Source organism: Pseudochaenichthys georgianus, chromosome 24 (assembly GCF_902827115.2).
Source record: "Pseudochaenichthys georgianus chromosome 24, fPseGeo1.2, whole genome shotgun sequence".
NCBI classification, from domain to species: domain Eukaryota; kingdom Metazoa; phylum Chordata; class Actinopteri; order Perciformes; family Channichthyidae; genus Pseudochaenichthys; species Pseudochaenichthys georgianus.
The window spans coordinates 27866705-27887146 of record NC_047526.1 but is presented as its reverse complement, the minus strand read 5'-3'; positions in this window follow the sequence as shown (position 1 = coordinate 27887146).

Below are 20442 nucleotides of genomic sequence, written 5' to 3'. Positions count from 1 at the left end.
AATCAACTAAAATGTGCATGTAGATTCCTATTTAGATGATGGTTGAATCAATATTGATTCCTAACACTGATTCAATGTCAAATCAACCAAAAATGTGCATGTAGATTCCTATTTAGATGATGGTTGAATCAACATTGATAGTGTCAGTTATGGTTGAAAGTCCAACATTTATTCAACATTAAAACAATTTGCGCTTTGTTTAATTTCAATGTCCGGGTTTCAACATGGATTCAATATTTCTGCCTAACCATATTTCAACATTGATTCACTCATATTTTGCTATCTGGATCCTGTCCGGTCTCTCGGGACGCAACAAGCGCAGTGGCCGTAATTACCCCCCGCTGAGGGAGTGTGGAAGCACGCTGTGGTTGTGTGTCATCCATGATCATGATAATGTATGCAGATGAGCCTGCAAATACAATTCATGCGTTTCCCCTCGGTGGAAAGCCTAAACTTAGCTGGCCAGGCGTTCACCTCAAACGCTCAGTGACACAAGTTGCAAAGTGCTGAGTGAGCAGCGCGGGCGTTAAACACAAACAAACAGGTTACCCTCAGTGGAATCCGAGTGTAGGTGTGGAACACATAAACACACTGAATACTTCAAACACAGACAACAAAGGATCAGCTCGACATGATTAGTGCATTAATGAAAAAACTGCTGCTCATTCTGCCCAGAATCTCACTTCCTCATACACTTGAGCATTGTCAAAGGGTGGCAGTAAAGGTAATTTAGGGGGGAGAAATTGCAGCTTAGCTATTTATAACTTTGATGTGGGTAAACAGTACACAAGTGCAAGTTACAATCCAAACTTGAATACATCATTTTTATTTGCTCAGTAAATCTCCATGCTGCAGTTTATTGTGTATTTACAACCCCTCCCCCATGTCATATTTCAGCACGCAGCTTTTACCTCAAAATACGAGCGTGATATAATATAGTTTCCAGGCTAAAGTAGATTTATTTTTCTTGTTTTGCTGCAGTGACTCAATCTCAGCAGGGTGTGTGTTTGTGGCGGAATTGGAAAGGTGTGTTTGTTGTTGTGAGTGTAAACTGTTATCATAAATCAAGCATGAAATCTTAATTAACTCATTCCTTTTACCTCTGGTTGAAGTGTGCATTTACGTACGTGAGCATCTGCGATTCGCTCAGTGAACATGGTGACACTGAAGTAAGTAACAGCCGGTTTCTGTTTCTGTCTCTACGCAGAACAACCCCAAAACAAATAGTATCATCTCTAATTATTCCTATTATCACCCATGTGGTAGCCTTGCTGTACTACACACAACACGTTTTTAAAACTGTCTGCAGATTCATGATGGACTTCATCCAAGAGCTGGTGCCAGACGGATCATACCTCCAGTTCTGCGTTACTGTTTATCCATCAAGCTTGCCATCACTGCTCAGTGGTGATTGGATTTACATTTAAACTGATTATTAGAAAACTGGTATCAATAATTACTGCGGGATTTGTTAAACGATAATACCCATTTCTATCTATAATTATGCAAATTGCCAGTCTGCCGAGATCTACCAGTCCAAAGAGAGAGGCGTAGCCATTACTGACAGCCTACTACCAGGTAAATACACACTTCTACTTGTATAAAACTGACCTTCGTACGATTAATACTTCATAAGATACTGCAGATCCTTTATCTTTCCTCTTTCTAATCTACACACATACAAGTATTTAACTGAAGTTACACAACAGTGTTGTTGATACAGAGTTGGAATTTATTCACACGTCACACTACAGTGGGTAATGTTTTCAAGAAACATTGAACAGTGCTGCCACATATGACACAGGAAAAAAGAAAATACTCTGAACCCTTTCTTTGCATTTATATAAAAATAGTGTTGCTACAAAAGTATAAATGAGGCTTACTAATAAGACAACTCAGATCTGAAGCTACACAGGAATCTGCTGCCAAAGTGCAATAAAAAAGACAAAATTAATAGAATCAAACCCTTTTTTTGTTGTATTTTAGTAGAGTATACAAATAAATGCCTTTAAAATAGGCACTACTGCTACAACACTAGTTTCTTAACCTGAATTGATAATAGACTATAATCAATTTAAACAGAACAGATCTTAATGTTTGCATTCTTATACCATTTTGTACAATAATTATAATGAATAAGTTCAAACAAACTAAAACTTAGAGCTGATTAATAACGGTATGTAACTTGAGTTTTTATTGTATCAAAAACCTGTTGAAATGCTACTGTTATTTTTACTGTCCCCAAAAGTGCGTCGCAGCCTCCAGGAATGCTTCTTTCACAACTTCGCTGTCTTTGAAAGACTTCATGTGTTTCTCAAGAACGTGACTGACACGATAAGATGCTCTGGAGCAGCCTTGCTCTTGTTGTTGGGCCTGGTGAAAATGGACTGCTGCGCATTTAGCTGTCCTCTCAGGCCCCTCCCCTTTTGGAAGCGTAGGGCAGAATTAGGAGGGAATTCCGTCTCGTAGCGTTTGTGCACTGTTTTGAAATGCCGCTCGTAAAAGACCCTTCTTCGATAAAGCCACGCTCGCATTGCAGATGAGACAAATGGACTATGAATTGGAATAGATACAAAAAAAATCATCCTCCCACTCGGAGTGAAAATGATATATTTGGGGCTTTTTTGCTTCTGCCATTGCGGTCTTGTGTGTGTGCGGACTGTCACTTCTGTTGACACGGACAACGTCAGCGAACTAGTGCCCACTGCCCACAAGCCACGCCCCGACACATGGGGTCACGCCGGCCAATCACAAAGCTTTGATGCGTTCAAGTGCATTATTCTGGCACAGGAAGATTATGTTATAGGACATTAACGATACAACTGAATATTGTTGTTCTATTTTTAGACACATCTCGCGATCGACTGGGAATCTCCCCGCGATCGAACGGTCGATCGGGATCGACTGGTTGGGCACCCCTGATATAGAGACAACACATCCCTGCCCAAAGATTGATTCATCTTTAAACTTAAATCCTTACACAACATTTTTCCTTGCATGGCTTACAGACTTTACATGCAAACAACTTTTTATCTTCTTTTGAAAACGGGTCATAATCTTATTGTTATACTTAAGAAATTGCTGGATATCACAGTCCTTATACTGTATCAGTTTGAGTAGGTCCTTTTTATTTTGGATGAGTTTTTCATATGCCATATTCATATGTATCACACACGTAAGGGTAAGACACAAACTATTGAACAAATGCAATGGATAAGCTTAATTTTCACTGAAGTCACAGATAACGTCATATCTAATATTTAAACAAATCATTTCCTTGTCACTAAAGCATTGACTACGCTATTAATCGTCCTTAAATGCAGGCATTAAGTTACATGTTCCGTTCTACAGCCACGATAAGGCTGTTTCTCAAGTGTGATGATAATACAATTAAAAGAGGCATTGGTAATAATATTAAACACAACAATATTTGGGTCGTTCGTCGGATAGGCGGTTAGCTGCAATGAATAACTCCAGTTCAACAAACCATATTACAATATCTAAGGGAGCGTTATTTCTGGACCATCTTGAAATGTGACGTTCATATTTTAAAAAGATACACACATTTCATTGTGAGGTTGATTTAATATACACTAAGCCTCTCTTCAACAATACGTTTATGTTAGCTAGTCTATTTTATGCTAGTAGAGCATAGCGAATTTAAACGAACCTTAACAATGCATACAGTAACCTAACTAGCAAACTGACTATCTAACGTACAAGGATGACCTTATTTTAGGAACCTCGCACAGAAGCCTTTTGGTATACAGTAGCATCCCACTTAATATTTTACACTTCTCTATTACGTTTAACTTGGATGCTACGCATAGCATCGTTAGCACAGATGGAGCTACCGTTTCTTTCACACACACATAGGCTACGGGTTTTGGGCCGAGGGCGACACCGTACTTCCGGAATGCGCCATTTCACGCGAGGTGCAAGCAGAATATCATAGTCTATTGCCTTAATCAATATCTAGTCAACTCTAAAATACCACATATATGCAATGGCATGATAATATTATTGTGACAAGTGGGGTATTCACCTGGTGTTTCCAGAATATAGACGTAGATGCTGCCAAAATCGACCGAAGGCCACTTTCGAGGGTCGTTTTTCCATACATCTGCAGGCAGTCTGTAAGGGCAATCGGACAACCCACACTGCTCTAGTTTACGCTGGTAACGACCTAGAGCACACCCCTCAAGTCCAGAGATGTAATCCGAAGACATGCAGCGATTTCTTCGGTTGTTAATTCAGAAAAAAAACCTAGTGCGCTCTGCCTGGCTACGTTAGCTAGCTGTTTACATTAGCACCTCCAGGATATTAGCACCTCCAGGAAAATGGCGGATTTATATATATATCTATGGCGCGCGTTGCATTGTGGGTAGCTTGTGACGTCACTGTGTGTGAAAGAATTGCTCAAATGCTAACCCAACTCTAAGCATTCATTAACGTTAGCTTAATAAAAACACCAGTAACATAATGTACGCAGGGTTGGCTTACAGAAGAAACTGCATTCATGGACGGTCTGTTTTAACTGCAGATAAATCCTATATTTGCATGACGAATAGTCCAACAGGAAACAACACAACAAACACGGCCGAGTTCATGTAGTGTTCTCCTCATGAGCTGAGCCGCTGTAGCATCATGGAGCTAACGGAGCTAGCAGTGAGACTAGTGCCCCGTTCACACCAGCGCCTTTTCAGCTCCGGCTCGGAGCTAGAGCCTGAAAAGCGCCGGGTTTTCCTGTTCACACCGCAGCGGCGCCGGCTCTTAGCTCCGGAATCCGCTTCATTTCCAGCTCCAAAAAATGTCGGTCCAGAGGCAAGAGCTTTGGAGCTAAGAGGTGGCGTCGCTTACGTCTCTCTTACGTCGAGGCGTGCAGGAAACTAAACCCACCTCCCCTGAACATGGGTCGACTGTTATGCCTGCCTACAAGCAGTAGTGCCTATAAACACACTTTATAAAGTCAGGCAACACTAACCAGGCTTCGTGTGATTCTGTTTATTTGTACCTTACTTTGACCATCCGTTCGCTGTTATCGATCATTGTGGAGAGAGGCAGACGTGTTGTTTTGTATTATTGCAGCTATCGGATGCAAGTAGTCAGTTTAGCTTCGGTTGCTATGCTAACATCACCCGTTTTATACCAGAGAAACTTTCATAACAGCGTTGTGATACCAAACAGTGTCAATTCAGACTGACACACATTCACTTAGGCTAAGGGGAACTGGGGATATGCATCAGCTGCTTGTGTGAGTCGGACAGTGAATACTTTAGAGCGGCCGCTGCAGTGTGAGCTAACCGGGAGCTAACGGGAGAGTAAACTCCCGTGGAAGAGCAGCACTGCAGCGGTCGGTAAATGCTGCAGAAACACATTAATAAACAATGAACCACGGCACTCTGGAGCAAAGTATAAGGTTGGAGAAGTCGTTATTCAATTTATTCTGGCTTCGTGTGATTAAAAGCAACACGATCATCGACCCAACGCTGTTATTGTTGTTGTTGTTGTTGTGAGCGCCGTAATGGGTGCCGTTGGGGAGCAAATCAGCGATGTAAACGGTGACGTCATGACGCAGCAGGGGCAGCTCTGGGGCGCCAGTGGGCGGTGTGAACAGAGCGGGAGCTGAAAAGGGAAACCGGAGCTGAACCAGAAAAGCTCCCGCTCGGAGCTAGAAACTGAAAAGCGCTGGTGTGAAAGCCGCATACGAGCTAGGAGCAGCAGTCCCGTTGTCATGAAGGGGGAATCTAACTATATACAGAATATGTTTTTGTGGATCCAGGCTAGAAACATGTTCATTTTCTGATGTTAAGTTGGACATATTAACATAGGGTCTACGGGAATTGCCCATCTGCATCCATCGCCGGGAGTGTGGAAGCATGCTGTGGTTGTGATGTGTCATCCATGATCATGATAATGTATGCAGATGAGCCTGCAAATACAATTCATGCGTTTCCCCTCGGTGGAAAGCCTAAACTTAGCTGGCCAGGCGTTCACCTCAAACGCTCAGTGACACAAGTTGCAAAGTGCTGAGTGAGCAGCGCGGGCGTTAAACACAAACAAACAGGTTACCCTCAGTGGAATCCGAGTGTAGGTGTGGAACACATAAACACACTGAATACTTCAAACACAGACAACAAAGGATCAGCTCGACATGATTAGTGCATTAATGAAAAAACTGCTGCTCATTCTGCCCAGAATCTCACTTCCTCATACACTTGAGCATTATCAAAGGGTGACAGTAAAGGTAATTTAGGGGGGAGAAATTGCAGCTTAGCTATTTATAACTTTGATGTGGGTAAACAGTACACAAGTGCAAGTTACAATCCAAACTTGAATACATCATTTTTATTTGGTCAGTAAATCTCCATGCTGCAGTTTATTGTGTATTTACAACCCCTCCCCCATGTCATATTTCAGCACACAGCTTTTACCTCAAAATACGAGCGTGATATAATATAGTTTCCAGGCTAAAGTAGATTTCTTTTTTGTTTTGCTGCAGTTACTCAATCTCAGCAGTTTGTGTGTTTGTGGCGGAATTGGAAAGGCGTGTGTGTGTGTGTGTGTGTGTGTGTGTGTGTGTGTGTGTGTGTGTGTGTGTGTGTGTGTGTGTGTGTGTGTGTGTGTGTGTGTGTGTGTGTGTGTGTGTGTGTGTGTGTGTGTGTGTGTGTGTGTGTGTGTGTGTGTGTGTGTGTGCGTGTGCGTGTGCATTCATGAATTTGTGTGGTTGAGTATGCGCCTGACTGTGATACCTCATTCACACCAACGGTGTTTCAGGGCCGGTTCGGAGCTGGAGCTTGAAAAGCACCCGGTTTTCCTCTTCAGAAGTTCACACCGCAGCGGAGCAGCCTCTAGCTCCGGAATCCGGTTCGTTTCAAGCACCAAAAAATTGTCCGGCCAGAGCAAAAGCACCACATACGTCACGCTTACGTCGAGGCGGGGGCAGGGGCAGAGACAGATCAACTCCTGAACAACAAAAAGCCCGCGTTTTATCCAGTTTGTACACAACGATGGAGAAACTTAACAAGAGTTTCAGAGTTTCAGTGTTTCTGCCATAGACTGTATATATAAAGGTTTCTGCTCATGGTGAAGCAACGTGTCTGCGTGTTAAGGTGGAACCTGAGCATTCACGTTGATCACCTCTCATTATAAATCTATAAAACTATAAATATTAAACTTTACTTCACGTGTTCATTTGAGAACAGCTGTTTCATACCTGGGTGAAGGTTACAGTTCATTTAAATGAAAGATACAACGTTACTCCACACTCATGGTTCAGTCCACCTTAAGAAATAAGACCGACCTCGGAAGCAGTTGTGTTTAAAAAAAAAAACCTTTATTGACACGAGTACACTTTTTTATAAGAATATAACTAAACCACAGAAATTACTCCGGAAAAGCTGCAGATAGAGCCATAAGAAATGAATGCAACTGATTTCATCCGCCCGGTTTGGCTTTATGAAGCAGGCACGGAAACGGTCATGTCATGACGCAAACGATGACGCAACGACGCATTACCAGTTGGACTCTAGGCGTGTGAAAAGAGCCAGAGCTAAACCGAAGAACTGGTTCTGAACCTGAAAAGCTCTAGCACGGAGCTTGAACCGGAGTTGCGTTGGTGTGAATGAGGTATAAGTGAAAGTGAGCAGAACTGTGCATGTGATTGCTTGCATCCTCTCTCTGTGTGTGTGTGTGTGTGTGTGTGTGTGTGTGTGTGTGTGTGTGTGTGTGTGTGTGTGTGTGTGTGTGTGTGTGTGTGTGTGTGTGTGTGTGTGTGTGTGTGTGTGTGTGTGTGTGTGTGTGTGTGTGTGTGTGTGTGTGTGTGTGTGTGTGTGTGTGTGTGTGTGTGTGTGTGTGTGTGTGTGCGTGTGACAATAAAAAGTTGTGTATTCATGAATTTGTGTGGTTGAGTATGCGCCTGACTGTGATACCTCATTCACACCAACAGTGTTTCAGGGCCGGTTCGGAGCTGGAGCTTGAAAAGCACCCGGTTTTCCTCTTCAGAAGTTCACACCGCAGCGGAGCAGCCTCTAGCTCCGGAATCCGGTTCGTTTCAAGCACCAAAAAATTGTCCGGCCAGAGCAAAAGCACCACATACGTCACGCTTACGTCGAGGCGGGGGCAGGGGCAGAGACAGATCAACTCCTGAACAACAAAAAGCCCGCGTTTTATCCAGTTTGTACACAACGATGGAGAAACTTAACAAGAGTTTCAGAGTTTCAGTGTTTCTGCCATAGACTGTATATATAAAGGTTTCTGCTCATGGTGAAGCAACGTGTCTGCGTGTTAAGGTGGAACCTGAGCATTCACGTTGATCACCTCTCATTATAAATCTATAAAACTATAAATATTAAACTTTACTTCACGTGTTCATTTGAGAACAGCTGTTTCATACCTGGGTGAAGGTTACAGTTCATTTAAATGAAAGATACAACGTTACTCCACACTCATGGTTCAGTCCACCTGAAGAAATAAGACCGACCTCGGAAGCAGTTGTGTTTAAAAAAAAAACCTTTATTGACACGAGTACACTTTTTTATAAGAATATAACTAAACCACAGAAATGACTCCGGAAAAGCTGCAGATAGAGCCATAAGAAATGAATGCAACTGATTTCATCCGCCCGGTTTGGCTTTATGAAGCAGGCACGGAAACGGTTATGTCATGACGCAAACGATGACGCAACGACGCATTACCAGTCGGACTCTGGGCGGTGTGAAAAGAGCCAGAGCTAAACCGAAGAACTGGTTCTGAACCTGAAAAGCTCTAGCACGGAGCTTGAACCGGAGTTGCGTTGGCGTGAATGAGGTATAAGTGAAAGTGAGCAGAACTGTGCATGTGATTGCTTGCATCCTCTCTCTCTCTGTGTGTGTGTGTGTGTGTGTGTGTGTGTGTGTGTGTGTGTGTGTGTGTGTGTGTGTGTGTGTGTGTGTGTGTGTGTGTGTGTGTGTGTGTGTGTGTGTGTGTGTGTGTGTGTGTGTGTGTGTGTGTGTGTGTGTGTGTGTGTGTGTGTGTGTGTGTGTGTGTGTGTGTGTGTGTGTGTGTGTGTGTGTGTGTGTGTGTGTGTGTGTGTGTGTGTGTGATAGAGACGTGCTTTCAAGATTTTGTTCAGGGATTGTTGCCACTGCGGATGACAGGGTGTGTGCATGTGTGACATAAAGGGGGATTACTGTATGTGTGTGGGTGTACGCTTCTCTCTATGTGTGTGATTGTAAGTGAGGGAGAAGAATAGGTATGCATTTCTAGTTTTTTATGTGGGTGTGTGTTTACTTGAGAGACACGGGAAGGTATGTTTTCAGGATTGGTCGTTTTTGGTGTGTGCGATGGAGGATCCATAAACTGCTAGGCCCTGAGCTGGAGGGCTGCCCAGGAGTCTCTGCTCACCCTCTCATAGGTGATTTAGGAAGCTATTGATTTCATAGTCCTGTTTTGTTTTTCCACTTTCTCATAAATAGCAGATCAAACTCGCCTATCGCCCCATGTTTGTTTTGTTCTCTTTCTCCTGCGGGCTATTTACTCTGACATTTCCACCACTATCCTTGTTACATGGTGCAGGAAATCATTTCATTTTTCTGCGCCTCTGCAGAGGCAATGCCGATGATAATGGTGCTGATGATGGAGAGCCCCGAGGACACAATGAACAGCTTGTGATGAGCACAAAGTCATAATAATGATCAAGTTAATGGTAATAGGAACAATGTTGCTGACAATATTAATGGAGGGTGATTTCATATTATGTTCTTTTACTTGATAAAGGGTAAATGTTCCCAATGAATAATATGTTTTCACTTACTTCTCGCCGTGCAGATAATGCTGGTTTTATTTCCCCCTATTCTGATATATTGACTTCTTAGATTCTTTCCTCTCGATGGAAGTGAATAGAATGTGTTTTGGTACTGCATTGAAATATGTCCACTTGTCATGTTCGAAAAACAGTGTCACTGTCACTCAAAAGCAACCGAAGAGTGAAACTTCTTAGAACCTGGACGAATAACACCAAAACTATCTGCATGGCAACAGAGTTACCACAACACATCGGTGTAAACAATCTATTTTTCAGTATTCAGGAGAATAAATGTATTATAGATCTACTTTGATGATGAAGATTTTAACAAAGTACTGGTTAACTGTGTGTAAGTAATTGTGAAATGGTGCAAATTGAGCTCCTGCATTAGCTGATTGTTTCATTCATGCGTTACAATCCCTGCCTCATTCATCACCTGATTGGCTACCAGCTGACCATCCATGTCCAATCCCATTCATGCATGTGTACAGCGCTGCCATTTTTTACATGACACATCTCACGATTACTCTGCAGATACGCTTATGCCAGCAAGCCTCAGCGTCCCTCCATCACCACCCATTTATGATGATGATGATGATGATGATAATGGTGATGATCATTATGAGATCGATGAAGATGATGATGACATGCTGTCTGTGGTAATGATGACAGAAAAGTTGAAGGAGACAGAGGAAGGAGATAATAAGGTTTTTAAAAATAACAGTTCTTATAAAAGTTATTTTGAGGGGTCAAATATTTGTCTTGGTCACACAGGTTGATTTCTCACCTGCACTCTTACGCTATTTTGGGTTCTTGACTGCAGTGAAGTGAAAATGGGTGGCGTGTATTTTTAATGCTTTTAGTCAAAGCAATAATAATAATATAAGATTGCTATATGAGGCAATGCATAGGCCCAATATCCTGACATAGCTTGTTGGTCTTTTTCCAGTCATATGACACACAACGCAGCATGATACCGTTTTTTTTTCATTGTTCGAGTGAATGAAAGGGCAAATATCTCCGCTTGTTTGGACATACTGTACTCCAATCTCCTGGCAGAGTTTTGTGAAAGAGCCTCTGGTGCCGCCGGCATTACAGCACACTGAACATAATGTAACATGCACAGATGCTTGGCTTAATCACAGTTGGCAGTCCCTCTCGCTGTCAGATCCAGGAAACCAACTGTATATGGACGTGGACGTAGTTCACTCATAAATAATACATGAGTCCAAAGTTGTTTTGGCTGTAGGGGAAAAAATATCTATCTGCCACTTTTGTCTAACTGCTACAGGAGGATTGTTCCAGTGCTGTCCAGTAACTAAGACCCAGCCAGCATTACACAGAAGCACATTGTTTCATAAAAAACAACTTACATATTTAAAATGTTCTAGTTCAATCAGGAGAGACATGATGTATGGAATACATATTTATTATCGGTCACATTATATCAATGGAACATAATGATGACAGTTCATCACAAATGAATGAATGTTGTTTTGGCGATTAGGCCCAAGTTTTAGTAGGATATCAATCGGGAAGGGAAGAACCATTTCCGATGAACCCCCCTGGGTCTAGACACTGGTGGTGGTTATAAGTGGTTAGGTCCGGTTGGAAGGGAGAAGGTTAAGCTTGGCCCTGAGTTGGAAGCAGGAGGCGAAGGGGTGGAGGAGGGTTGCGCGTTGACGCCTGGAAGACAGCTGATAGAACAGGGGAGAGCATATATAGAGGGGTTAACAGGTGCGATGATTAGCCCTGTAATGAAGGGGCGTGATAGGTTTAGCTGAGGAGAGGCGCTCCCTGTCATTTAGATGCAGGGAGCAAGTATTGCCATGACGCGCAATACGGAGTGTTAGGTCTTCCTGTCTGAACTTGCGCTAAGCTTCATTTCAATCAGGAGAGACATGATGTATGGAATACATATTTATTATCGGTCACATTATATCAATGGAACATAATGATGACAGTTCATCACAAATGAATGAATGTTGTTTTGGCGATTAGGCCCAAGTTTTAGTAGGATATCAATCGGGAAGGGAAGAACCATTTCCGATGAACCCCCAAAAGAATGCAGGATGAAGTACTGAATGTGAATCTTACCTTGCGGGATGCGGCGGAAATCTATGGATGAAAAGGAGGTTAATACATGTGAGGATATAAGCGACTGATGCCTCCCGGGCATCCTTCCTGGACGTACAGGGCTTCCCGGCCGTACGGGGCATCCCGGACAGACGGGGCAACCCGGATGGGGCTTCCTGGACATACAGGGCGTCCCGGAAGTACGGGGCATCCCGGAGGGGGCATCCTGGCCGTACAGGGCGTCCCGGACGTACGGGGCATCCCGGGTGAGCGGGGACTACCCGGACGCACCGAGCGACCCGACCAGTGCCCCGGGTGCCCGGAACGTGCGAGGCTTCCCGAATGTGCGGGGTAACCTGACTTTAGCAGGGAAACATAATACGGACCGGAGGTTTCACGACCCGGACATACGGGGCTTCCCGGAAGAACGGGGCATCCTGGACATACAGGGCAACCCGGACATACGGGGCTTCCTGGCCGTACAGGGCATCCTGGATCGTACAGGGCATCCACACAGGGCTTCCCGGACGTACGGGGCATCCCGGAGGGGGCATCCTGGCCGTACAGGGCGTCCCGGACGTACGGGGCATCCCGGGTGAGCGGGGACTACCCGGACGCACCGAGCGACCCGACCAGTGCCCCGGGTGCCCGGAACGTGCGAGGCTTCCCGAACATTTTTTTTTTGCGGGGCAACCTGCTTTAGCAGGGACACATTATACAACCCGAAGGTTTTACAGCCTGGACATGCAGGTTTAAATAACAGAATTGAACATGAGCCGTAGGGCAACATACGTGCTGACATGCTAAGAACCACCACCAGTTATATGCATACGTACCAATTTGTTTAAGGTTGGAGAGACCTTTGGATAGCCAGCACGGCATTGAGGTCAGGGCGGATGTAGGATGAGAAAGCGGAGGAGGACCACCGTCCGAGTTGTTGCAGGGATGAGGACGAGACGCCTTGATTGGCAGCGGAAGTAGCTGCGCCTATTCTGAAGGAGTGCCCCGTGTGTAGAAGGGGTGATAACCCGGATTTAATGAGGACTTGTTTTAAATAGATGTTGAACTGTCTTTGTGTTAAAGGAAAATTCCCTGAGATGAGGAATAATGGCGAGAGGGGGTTCGAGGTAGGTCTAAGCCGTAGAAACTTGATCATGGCTTTATAAGGGCAGAATTGAGAATCGATGCGGGCGGCGATGACGGAGCAGGCGCCGCCGCATTTGGAGTGTTTAAGATATAAACTAAGATGGCTGGCGTGAAAGGATAAGTCAGAAAAGCTGACGTCTCTATTGGAATTGAAAGTGAGGGAAGCGGTGGTAAATTCGCCTGGTCTAAGAAAGGCATAAAAAGCTAGGAGAAATAGAGCGTCGAGTAGTGCATCGATGTAAGGGGAGAATACCCCGCTTCTAAGCTTGGAGAGCATGAGGTGTAAAGTGGAGAGTGTAATAGGGCGTCTCCGGTCTGAAACGGGGGGGTAAGTTTTAATGAGACCTTTGAGGACGAGTTTGACAGACTGGTTTGTGAACAGGCTGGGAAAGCCGGGATCGGAACAGCGAACGTTAAACTGGATTCCCGCTAAGAGGCCCCGGATGTATTGAGGTTTGAGGTGGCGATCAGTGGCGCAGTAGCACATGAAGGCACACACGGTGGAGATGAGAACGGGTTTAAGAGTGATGCCTAAGGAAAAGCAAAACATCGCAAACGTTCTCCAAGCGAAATCGTATGTTTTAAGGGTGGAAGTGGCTAAGCCTTTCCTCATGAAGAATCTGGCTGATTCGAGGTGCCTTTCTAGGGGGCTACTATCTAGGAGAGAGAGAGGAGGTGCAGGGGAGGAATCTTGACGGGTTGAGCGCTGGCTCCTGGGCAGAGATTCCGGAACTTCTGAAATTGGAAGCGAGAGAGGGAATCAGCCACTGGGTTAAGGTGGCCGGGAACGTGACGTGCGGAGATGAGGAAATTGTGGGTGATGGAAGACCACGTGATGCTTCTCATGAACGGCATGATGTCACGGCACGGGGAGCGTGCTTTGTTAATAATCCCGACCACTGATTGGTTGTCGCAGAGTACTGAGATCCGCTTCCGGGGCCAGAGGTGCCCCCACACGTGGCAGGCAACAGCGATCGGAAAGATCTCATGCAGAGCGGAGGAAGAGGCATGGCTGGGAAATGTCGGAGGCCACGAGCCTGTGAACCACTCTCCCTGAAAAAACCCCCCAAAACCCACGGATGGGGCAGCGTCCGTGAAGAATCTCATGGAGTCGGAGGAGTACATGAGGTCGTCGTAGAAGAAGGTGACGCCATTCCAGTGTGCGAGCAGGAGGGACCAAAATCGTAGGTCAGAGCGGCAGCCTTCGTCTAGGAAGACGTGGTCATGGAGGTTTTCTGCAGCCGACGCTGTATCCAGGAGCCGGGAGATAAAAGAGCGCCCCTGAGGGATGATACGCATGGCGAAATTGAGGTGCCCGAGCAAGGAGAGAAGCTGCTGCTTGGTGATAACTTGTTGCTCGCAGAAGGCTTTTGAGATGTCGCGAATGCGCTGCAGTTTGTCCGTGGGGAGAGATGCTTCCATGTCTACGGAGTCGAGTGTAATGCCTAAAAAGCCCAGGCGTGTGTTGGGGCCTAGCGTTTTCTCTACTGAGAGGGGAACACCTAACTCCTGAAAGCATGTTTGGAGTTTTGCTAAAGAGTCGCCTGAGTTGTCCCGAGGGGGATCTATGAGGAGGAAGTCGTCCAATAAGTGAAGAACGGAGGGGATTCTAACGACGTTCAGGAGGATCCAGCAGAGGGCTTCGGAAAAAGAATTAAAGATACAGGGGCTACTTCTGCACCCGAAGGTTAGGCGGACAGCAAAGTAGAATTTTGATTCCCACCTGATACCGAACATGTGCCACTGAGATGGGTGAATGGGAATTATTTTGAATGCGTCCGTGATATCCGCTTTGGAGAGCCACGCTCCTTGCCCTGCAAATTTGATAAGCTTAATGGCATTATCGACTGAAGCGTAGTGAAGTGAAAAATACTCGGGGGGAATAAGGCTATTGATGCTGCAGAACGGCCCAGCGCGAGGAGCGGACAGATCGAAGATGAGCCTTTTCTTCTCGGAATATTTGCGTGTAGCGACCCCTATTGGGCTTGTTCGGAACACCGGGAACGGAGAGGACTGGAAAGGACCGATTAAATATCCTTTGTTGAGCTCTTTTTTTATGAGCTGAGAGACTATAGTGGGTTCTTTGGCGGCTGACTGCATGTTTTTTGCCACTAGAGTCACTGAGGGGGGAGAGAGAACCCCTACCCTGAACCCTTGAGAGAGCCCTGACAGCAGATAGTCAACGAACACGGGATTTGGGTGAGTCGAAAGTGCAGCTGCTAAATGTGTGGTGTTAATGGGAGTCGATGGGTGATGTTTTAAAAGGTTTTTCCACCACGTTGATTCTGGCGCGGGAAAATGAGCCGGCGCCTGGGGCAGACTGACCTCGGGTGGGCCTCCCTGCACGTACTGACGGTTTGTTTTGATGTTCCCAGGATACTGCGTGGGGAAAACGCTAGACCCGGAGAGAGGTACTGAAGGGCAGAGCGGAGAGGTGTGGCCCTGCGCTCCACAGCTAATGCATGAAACTACCTGTTGCCCGCCGGTAGCCATAACGAGCAGCTCGGTATCCAGCACGGACCAGTCCAGGCGGATGTTGCTATGAGCTAAGTGTAGCGCTGCTTTGCTGGAGAAGCTTTTGTGGTATTGATAGAAAACTAGTTTCCCATATTTTAAGTGAAGATCTCCGATCATGGCCAAATAGGCGTCTAATTCCGCTCTCCTTCCAGGGTAAACTGTGCAGAGAACATCGCGGAAAATGCTGAATGCTACCGGAAATTGTCCTATCGAAAGGTCTTTGAGGAGCCGGGGGTCTGCGGATTTAAATACCGCAGTAATGCTTCCTCCCGTGGCGATGGCTTTGTCGCACTCCGGGGAAGGCAGGATGAGGCTGACCAAATTGATGTCTTTCCCGTCAAGGATTTTTGCCCTGAGCCGTGAGGAGATGTTAGCGGCTTGGGGGATATAGGGCCTACCTGAGAGAGGAGCCGGGAGGGCGGAAGTCAGGGTGTAAACGGGAGCTATCGCGCCGGTTGTAAAATCCTGGCCCGGCGGGGCCGCCAGAGAGGTTGAAGCTCCGGCCTGATTTTTCTCCATGAACTGGAGGCGAGCGTCTATTAATAGCATGGAGCTTGCCAAAGATTGCAGCGTATTGGCTAGTCTACTGTCGAACGGGGGCTGAGTGCCGGAGCTCCCGGGCTGAGCGGTGCTGGGCTGCTGAGCCCCGCTGGTGTGAACCTGGAGAGTGTGGGATTTTTTGGCCGGGCGAGCTCCTGGAGGACTCGCTTTTTTAAGCCTTTTGCCCCCGCGGCCGCGAGCGCGCCCTCGCCCTCTTCCGGGGGGGCTGGCTGGGGCTGCTGGCCTGGGTTGAGAGACCGCGCCGGAGGCTTGGTCCGCCAGATCACGGAGCTGAGACAGCAGGAGATCTGGGGCTGGGGTGATGCCCTGCTTCTGGAGGTGGGCGATGAGGAATTCTGCTTCTGCTGAGCGAGAGCCGCTGCGGGCGCTCAGACGGGAGCTGGAGCGACGATGAGTTACAGAGTTGGATGCTGCCTCTGAAAGGGTATTGGAGATGGGATCGAGATCCTTCGAAAAAGGTAAGTCCTCTGAAGAGTCTGAATTAGGCATGTTTGAGCGTTTGTTTTGTTTTTTGTATCCAGTGTTTAAAGGCGTAAGAGGAGTATAAACTACCAGCTTTGCGCGTTGACGCCTGGAAGACAGCTGATAGAACAGGGGAGAGCATATATAGAGGGGTTAACAGGTGCGATGATTAGCCCTGTAATGAAGGGGCGTGATAGGTTTAGCTGAGGAGAGGCGCTCCCTGTCATTTAGATGCAGGGAGCAAGTATTGCCATGACGCGCAATACGGAGTGTTAGGTCTTCCTGTCTGAACTTGCGCTAAGCTTCATTTCTCCATCTCTCATCTGTGGTTAATGAAAGACGGGTTAGTTCTGTAGAACTGATCTTATAATATCTAGTAACAAAGAAACTGTGAAATAAATGGAATAGTTTTAATATTTTAAAAACTAAAAGTTATTTATGTAAAATGTGTTAAATAACTCAAAAGGTTATAAATAATGTGGGAGAGCATTGCAAATAGAGATGGTAACCCTTCTTACACATTGTTTTGTAATAAAATATGGATTAAAGACTAGCTTTATATGCTTGCCAGCACTTGATTGACATCAGGTATGAAAGATAAATCATACAGTAATATAGATACAGAAAGTTGTTTTTGTCAACTTGTGTGCCTTCTTAATATATATATATATATATTTGTATGGACATCAATAATTACACCAAGGAATTGAACAAATTCAAGTGCAGTATTTGAGGGATTAAGAGTGGGGCGAGGATGATCTGATAGGGTTACATTTCTCATAATCATTCTGTGTGCCCTTAAGGGATAATTAAATGCATTCTTTCCAGGTTTCACTATTTAAAGGGATAGTGGAAATCCGCGAATTTTGGGTTTAACTTATGTATTTTTATTAAAAATAAGCATAATAAACCATTTTTTTTTATTTCATGCGCCTAGTTTCATTTTATTTTCAATTGTACTGCTCCCGACCACGCCCTCTCAATGAAACGAAATACTTCGGGAATCTTCGGGTGATGACGAAAACAAAGGAAGACGGGCACAAACATTGGACGAGGCACGAGTATTTTATTATGTTTTCTGGCTGATTTAATGCATCGTTAGCCTGTACCATTGTGTACAACGCCATTTATTGCCTGTCGATTAGGCGACCGGAGGCCTCGTCATCCGATAATCCGGTACACAGTGTCGAATGTGTACACTACAGTCATCATATAGACATGATAGACTAACAGTACTGTGAGTACAGCCTACACTTGACAGGCAGCCTGGCTAGCCTAGGATTAGGACCCTACTACGTCAAAAGACCGATTGGCTCTAGCTGTATATCATGCTAGTATACAATTCATTTAAATGTATTCATGTAATTAATGCCCATAAGGCTGTTACATATACAATAATAAATGTGACAAGATAATTTATGTGAACCTGACCCTGGTATGTTATGAAATGTACCCTACATGCAGTCATCCTCGGGCATAGCCATAGGCCTACAGTGCATGCATGCCAACTTTTGCAATATATAATATAGCGCCTAGCGTGAGCTATGCTTAGGGACCTACCAGTCAAGATTATTTGTGCGTAGGGGTGCATCATCTGGCGCCTGGTCCTGGTCATCCTCGCCATTGCCCATGCCGTGAACTAACTCCATCACCTCGGGCTCGAACAAATAAGGACGTAATGGTCCATCGTCTGGCTCAATATTCTCACCATCGTCGCTTACTGAACCGGATTCAGATTCAGTTCCTAAAACTACATTTTCGCAGGAAAGCCGAGAGGATGTTTCTGACTCGCTATCATCACTGGATACCTCGTACAATCCTTCTTCTTTGTCTGGTATATTTGCCCTTCCACGTTCATTCTGCATAGACGCCATGGTTTGTTATTGTTTCGTCTTCCTGAGTTTTCCTCACTTCCGGTTTGGCTGACTCGATCATTTCGTTTCTAAAAAAGTTCGGGGAAGCTGCAATAAAGTGCTTCTAACATGCGTAAGGCAATTATTATATTTTTTTAATCAGGTGTGATTGTTTTGGTACGTAATTATGCTTGTATATAAGTTAAAACGAAACTATTTGGGGTTCAATTTCCACTATCCCTTTAAGAGTAACCCTTGAAATGAAGCCGATTCGGTTTACAAGTGACATACAGCCAATGGTGGAGGAAATATTCAGATGTTTTACTAACTAATTCTACAGTGTCAAATTAGTAAAAGCACTTCCTTGAGAATGGTACAATTATTAAAGTATTATCAAAAAATGTAAGGTATTAGGAGTAAAATGTTCTCAACCCACTGATCGTTTGACGAAGACATACAGAAAATATAAGGTTGGATGGTCCGACCTATACAAAATTAATTCCTATTTTAAAACATTTTCAGTAGTTATGTGTGTTAAAATCTGAGAAACATAGTAACCAAAGCTGAAGTAAAAAGTACAGTGAGTAGTGGACTGTATAAGTATAAAGAGACACAGAAAGAAAATACTTAATTAAAAACCTGCATACCACTGTAATAATGTTGGCGGTCTCTGTCAGCCGATGCTTAACCAAGGGGTTTGCTTTTAATATGGCCCCATTTTGGTTCTGTACTGTTTTAAAACCGTTACCCCTTCTCCTCCTATAGTTTGGACAGAAGGGCGGGACAGTCTCATTTACAGATAAGTCCTCCATTTCAGCAGTCAGACAGCCCCATGGATTTATCACAGCCCAGCTGAGTTAATTTACTGATTTTAGAGCCCTAGTTGGGCCATAGATTCTATCTTGCACACTTCAGTCAGATACAGGATTAATGAGCCAGAAAGACTAACATATTCAATTTAACAAACCCCTCTGCTCCTGCACTGTGGAATAGTTTGGCCATTAAAATGCTTTTTTATTAGATTAGAAGTGTATATTGTACTTTTATAATCCACGTCCAGAGGATGTTTAGGATCTACAGTTTGATAGATATACGAAGATGATTTGAGGTCTCGCCAGGAGAATGTGGACTGTATATGGGGCAGCTTCCATGTAAAGTTAGCGTGGGTGAAAACATTATTTCCGGTATCGAAGTTTTCATAATAAAACCGGAAGTATTCCCCACACTGTCAAATGATTACACAGTGATATCTCCATTACTCAGCCACTAAAAATCAGTTTATCCTTGTTAATTACACAATATTGATTGGTTTAAATTGTGTACAATGCTTTTGTGTTTTTAACCTTCGATTTGGAGAAACAAATTGTTTTTTCGGAGTTTAGACACTACAGAGTTTCCGAAGACACTACACTACCCAGAATCCCCAGCTATCGTTTGGGACTACAACATCCGCCTTGCTTTACAAACCCCGTGATTATCCCTCAAGCTCTGTGATTGGATGTTGGAGTGGCAGTGCGACAAGGTTACGCCGAGTGGACTTGGACGGGTCCAGCCCAGCCCTCCCCCCCCCCCCCCCCCCCAGAATTACACATGCTGGCTATTGTGTGTTTTGCAACATGTTCTATGGCACGTCTCTACTGGGAATTGTAGTTTTAAAAGACGTTTTCGTATTTCCCACAATTAGAAGTTGCCAGTATTAAACTGTATACATCCCTGGAGGTTTAGGGGATACGAAACACATTGGTGTTATCAAATTTAAAACATATAATTAATACATGGGTGAAAATTGCTTGTGTCCATAATGGGCAGCATTAATATACCCACATGACAGCTAAGGTCAGAAGAGCTTTATTTAACAGCTGGTCTTATGTCTGTGACCCCTCCTGTTGTTAATTGATAAGCCTGAAACATGCACTTGTCAAGGTTCAGATGCACATTTAGCAAATATGGCAGTAGCCATCGATCATCTTAAGATAAGATACTTTATTGATCCCAAATTGGGAAATGTTTTTGTTACAGCAGCATGTACTACTTTGTTCTACT